At 36.6% G+C, this 6145-nt stretch overlaps 1 protein-coding gene across 7 annotated transcripts in view; it reads right to left on the bottom strand.

Annotated features, from left to right (window-relative positions):
* Positions 1 to 932: 932 nt before the first annotated feature.
* The window catches only part of CCDC50 (coiled-coil domain containing 50), a 69981-nt gene continuing 64768 nt past the window's right edge, over positions 933 to 6145 (bottom strand). For all 7 annotated transcript variants that reach the window (XM_082694694.1, XM_082694695.1, XM_082694693.1 and 4 more), the window contains one exon: positions 933 to 6142. The gene's annotated coding sequence lies outside the window, so the exon portion shown is untranslated. The remainder of the gene's footprint in view (positions 6143 to 6145) is intronic.

Here is a 6145-nt window from a genome sequence, read left to right as displayed (position 1 = left end):
CCCAGGACCCTGAGATCATGACCTGAGCCGAAGGCAGCGGCTTAACCCACTGAGCCACCCAGGCGCCCAACAGAGATCATTTAGATTTCGTGTTACATTTGCTAGAGAAGAAACTAAGGCCTAGAGAATGTGCTAATTATCACTTTAAAAATTGTTTAGTAGTTATGAAAAATAGGATCTTATTTTCAAGATACCTCCTAATTTCTGCAGCCATCAGTTTCCATTACTATGGCTTGTCTACCAAAAAAAAAAAAAGAAAAAGAAACAAGCTTTTAAGATAAAAAGTCAGGGACACCAGGGTGGCTTAGTTTGGTTAAACTACCAACTTCAGCTCAGATCATGATCCCAGGGTCCTGGGATGAAGCCCCCACCCACCCACCCAGCTCAGCAGGGAGCCTGCTTCTCCCTCTGCCTACTGCTCCCTCAGCTTGTGCTCACTCTCTGACAAATAAAATCTTAAAAAAAAAAAAAAAAGATAAAACGTTAAGTGGTAGTTCCTTGTTTCTATCTATTTTCTCAAAATCCACAGAGTACCAACGATAGACTTGAATTGTTGCACTCATGGAGTCTTCATTCAGATTATTCTGTGAATATCCACTTAACTGTTTTTCTCCCACATACATCAAACTAAGTCACCAACCACCACACACATGTCTTTAGGCAACTTTAGATTTAGGAGTGTTTATTGCGGACTTCAATGTACTAGGTATCAACATCAGATTTGGGAGTATTTGTTGACAATTTCAATGTACTAGATATTATCATGAGGGCTATACACGGTTATAGAACATGGATGGAACTGGAATGAGAGAAAATTCTAATGCTTTTAAATGAATACAAATTAGGGTTATGTCATTAAAAAAAAAAAAAAATACTCTTCCTCCCAGAACTTCCCAAGTCCTTGATTGCAAAAAAGAAAACATGAGACCATGGACTTAACAAATGGATGACTTTATTAAGAGAGAAGGACAAGACTGGTGTTTGCCTCAAACCATCCAGGAAAACAAGCACACAGACATATACATACTTTGGTTTAAAAATTATTCATAATATTAATGTTAAACCTGATATTTAAAGAATCAAATGGGACATAAGTGTAGAAAACAAACCATAAAAATTTAAGTTTGCATAGATGAATTAATGTAGATGTAGAACTGGCATTTAAGGGAGGCATGAGCACTGGAGAGTGCTGACTGACTAGACCACCTCAACCTCCCAAGACACAGAAGTCACCAGCACCATGTTTCTCGTGTTCCTCAATGAGGTCATGAACAGGAACAACTTGCGCTGTGTGAAGGTGAATGGAAATAGATGATTCCGTCAGCCTAGCCCAGATGGGTGCACACATACCCACCAGTACTCAACACCAGTCACCTTTAAGGCATCCACAGAGTGTCCCTCACAGTTTCATTTAATCTCTAAAATGGCATGTGGTTTGAGGTGGCCTCTTTTGTTTTCTGTCCTCAGACAGACAACTGGATTCCATTAAGGTTCTGTTCAGTTCCATGAAGTAGCTATTTCAAAGCTGCCTTTCCTTCTGGGGCTTGGCGACAAGTTGATAGGCACCTGGGTTAACAGCTCACTCATTTTCTAAACATACCCACATTCCAGGTGTCAAAGGACTCCTTACCAAAGAATCCAAAACTGCCTGGGCACTATGCAGTTTCTCTCTCAGGAAAGCACTTTTCTGAATTATAAGACAAATGACAGCACCACCTCTCATTTCCTGAGCAACTGATTTATATGTACTCATGAAACTCTATAATCCAGCACCTTTTTAAAATATAATGCTGTTCTGGGATGGATTCTTTTTAAGGAAACCCCCTTATAGAGAATTCTCATTGTGGAACACCATTTTCATATGCTATCTTCCCCCTGTATCTCCTCATTATTTATAATACTTCATGAAACAAATATTGGACTGCTTTTAAGAGGCAGGTGAAAAATATAGCTACTTCTGAGAAAGGGCATTTGGCTTTCTGCTTATAGCAAGAGCTTAAGTTATAGCCTACCATGATTTCAGGGGCTAATTCAATCAGAAATTTAAAAAAAAAATTCTGACATCAAAAACCCTCTTACTAAATTTAATAGCTAGAAACTATTTCAGGAATTATGGTCTGAAATTCAGTGCAACAAAAATACAGCCTAAGTATGCAATGTGTAATGGTATATTCTCTTAGCTGTATATAGCTGCTCTTAGTCCTTGCTCTTTTGTGAAGGACATGTCCCTCAAAAACCCTGTCTTTCAAGTCTCCTGTTCTTTATATATGAACCTCAGCAATGAATAATAGGGCACTAACTAAGATGCACAATTAATTCTGTCCTCATCTGAAATGCTGAAACCAGCACAATACTGGCTTGCTATGCTATCAAGAGTTATTCAAAAGGAGAAAACCATCCTCTAGTTTGCTGAGAATAAACAACAGCATATGAAATGCATTAGGAACATGTTTCTAGGCAGTATTCACAAATATAGAAGGGAAGAAGATGGTTTCCAGCACTAGATATTTCCAACAAATCAACACAATTACTTAAATGATTCTGTCAATTTACGGCATCAAACACAACCTTATAAAAACACTCTGATGTCTTCCTTACCAGCAAAAGTTTTCCTGGTTAATTTTCTCCTAAAAGTAATAAAATAGAAATACTCTTCATGTCAAAGGAGCTCCCATTTCAAGTAAATGTCTCTGTTTTGTTTGGTTTTCTCTTTTTTTTTTTTTTTGGTCAATGGTACGCATTTAAAAACACAAGAGTGTTGGTGAAATCCTCACAAAACAGTAATAATTGACTTTGCTACAAAATACAACCTTTGGAAGTATCTTCCACATACCATATAACAGAAAGACAGTCAACTCTCAATTACATAGAATAACTTAAAGAATCTGATGAGGAAAACTCTCACTTTCCTACCACCAGCCTGTTTTGGTCATGCCGCTGCTCGTTCACAAACTGAGAGGCAACTCAATGAAATGATGTATCCATCAGTACACAGGTCATGCATAGCTCAGCGGGGGGAAATCCAGAGTTTCTGATGGCAAGGATGTTTGCGGATCACCTGTGAATTTCAGATCTCAAAGGCGAGTTGACGGTCATTCACATATCGGAAGTACAGTACTCTGACCTTCGTCAGAATCAAACTAATTTAAGGCAATACTGCTCCTTGAGACATTGCTGGCAAAAAGGGCAAGCCTCATCAGAAAGTGACTCTGTAAGAAGTAAAAATTTCCCAGTTTACCCCTTCTTTTTTTACTTCTCTGGAAGTAAATTTCAGCATTTCCAACAATTAAATGGCAGGAGCAACAACAGCCTTGACTTTCCCTTTAATAAGCCTTAGTATCTTCAGGGGTAAAGGAGACTCTTTGACCAGGAATCTGGATGACACTGTGCCCATGCAGCATTATCAGAACAGTCTCCAGTTTGCTCCCCCTGACCACAGTCCCTGTTACAAGCTAAAGGAGAAAAACAGGATTTTATCAACAGGAAGATAAGCAGTTTCAGCTTTAAGACTCACAGGCACCACCAGATGTGAGAAGAAAATGGCACCACTTTATCTAGTCACTTCTCTAGCTATGAGCAGTAGGTAAGGGACAAAGTACTTTAAAAATCTGTTTTGTTTTGTTTTTTTTTTTTTTCCTTTTGGCCGAGAGAACAGGTTTTGGTAATTTTAAGATTGTTTCTAAAAAGCCAACATTATGAGAATATGGCACACTACATCTGGTGAAATCAACCTGAATGTTGTTCTCTTTCACAGTAGTACTGTTTTCTCAAAAGGGAAAAAAGCCATTCAGTGCCAATTCTATTCTGTTCTCAGTCCCTTGGAAAGCTGATTACACTGGGGTCTCACTCCCTTTATTTAGAGGGAAGATCTTATATCCAGTCACCAGTTACCTTTCAAGATAACCATCACTGAATCAATGAATAATCCTGATTTTCCCCGAAGCGATTTTTATACAAAGGCAACACCCCTTAAAAATCAAGGCCCTAAAATGTTAACCACAGATGTGGTAAACTGAATGCACCATATTATATAGCAGGTGTTTCCAAAGAACAATTTGGCACAACAAAAAAATTAGAGAGTATTTGACAGTATTGAGGAAAAATAACTATCCATTAAAAGTTAACTATATTTATACTGAAAAGTCCTGACATCGATGGAAAGGTGTGGACAGAGTCAGCAATGAATTTAGTCACCATCCAGTTCAGCTGCAGACCACAGTAGAGAAGAAAAGGGGAAAATGAGTCCAGTTCACAATGTTCTAGAGTTCAGGGGAACACAAGGCCCAAGGTCACACACCTTGGACTATGTTGATTGAGATCCAAGTGGCCACTGAAAATTTGAAAAGGTTTTCCTCCTGGGAAATATCTATCCATATCTTTCTTTTCTAATTTAGATGTTTCTCTATGATCAAAAACTGTGAAGTCTTTTTTTGCAGTTCATTAGTCTGTTGCTGGTTGCTATAAAGTCACTTGAGAAAAAGTAACTCAAAGGTATGCAAAGTCACTTTCTAAAAATCGCAATGTTCTTTTGAAGCATATGTAGCAACTGTCCAGTCTCCTGTAAAATAATTATGTCTAACAACAGTTTCACACTACAGATTTCTTCAACTCAGAACATTTAATCTGACCCTTGTCTGACTTTGCTTCCAGGCAATGAATTACAAAAAGTTAGGTTGAGGGAAGAGGGTATACACATCCAGTAGCCTTATGATAAGGCTCTATAACATACTGTGCTCATTCAGCAATACCAGTGTTAATGGGGCCTCCAGGGAAAAGAAGTACAGAAACAGATTTCCAAGGCCAGCATATTAGTTTACATCACCACATTAGAGCATAATACACTGTGGGCCTAAAAATTAAATTGCCTGTGGTCCAGTGGTAGAAAGAGGAACAAAATGTTTCCATATTTATATAAATATAACAAAGTGAAAAGCAGAGAACACAGTGAAGAATGTTTGTTAGTTCCTTTTAATATAGTTGTTACTTCTATAGTCAAAGGTAATAATTAATCTTAAAGATAATATAATCTTAAAGATAATAATATTTGAATGAGAATAAGAGGATTTAACTAATATGAAGAAAAGAATCACTCTGATATTCTTTGAAAGTGTCTGCTTTACAAAAAATAAAAATATTTTAAAATTCTAATTTTTTAAAAACCTAAAAAAAAAAGTTAACTAATTTTCAATACAGATGTTGAGTTACGTGTCACAGGGAATTATCACCTCTGGGCACTAAGACAGCTGAAACACTAATATCCAAGGGTTAAGTGTTAAGTGGACTAACATTTTTTTGAATGAAAAGATCTCCAGACAGCATTTTACAGTAATAAATATGATTGGCTAGAGTACATAAGAAGCAAGACAAATGCAGAATTCCTAAAGTAAATCTGATCATTGTATGAGATAGAAAAATAAACATTTATGAAATAAAAATATGGCAAATGATGTTGCCCATTTGCCTATCAAAATAAAAATACATTGTTTTCTTTTTTTAAAAGTTACCACACACAAAAAAATTTAAAACATGAAACAAAATCACAGGGCAGACAAAGAAAAATACAGCATTAATAGAAGTCAACAAGACCTAAGTTTTAGATACTGAAAGCACCCTCTAGAATTTGACTAAGGCTAGGACCCCCATTTCATCTGCCCTTGCCTACTGAATTGAAAACTGCTTCATTCATTTCATCAGGGTCATTCAAAGTCCTATTTGTTTTTCTCTTTCCCCATTTCTTGACTCATATTTTAGTGTTTCTTTCTTTCTAGATTATCATTTCCCTAAACTTGACTCTTAGCTACCTTTCACCCACACTTCCGCAATCCAAAAACTTTTTGAACTAAAGATCTTTTTCAAAATGAAAGGACCTAAATCCACTCAGAATTCTAAATAGCTTCCTGAATATTGCCTGACTTCAAAGACTATCCGGAAAGATAAGGCAAAAAATAGGCAGTTTCCAGTGGGAAAAGAATGGACTAACCACTTTTTCCTCTACTCACCTCCATATTTCTTTCCTGAACAAACACTATACTGGAATGTCAAAAATGTCAGATTCATATAATGAAAAATAATGGAAAGTTAAGCTGAAGGGAAATTTTATATATATATATATATAGATATAGATATAGATATATAGATATACCTA

This window comes from Mustela nivalis, assembly GCF_964662115.1.
Source record: "Mustela nivalis genome assembly, chromosome: 1".
Classification (NCBI taxonomy): domain Eukaryota; kingdom Metazoa; phylum Chordata; class Mammalia; order Carnivora; family Mustelidae; genus Mustela; species Mustela nivalis.
The sequence above is the reverse complement of the archived record's forward strand: the minus strand, read 5'-3'. Positions and strand labels throughout refer to the sequence as shown.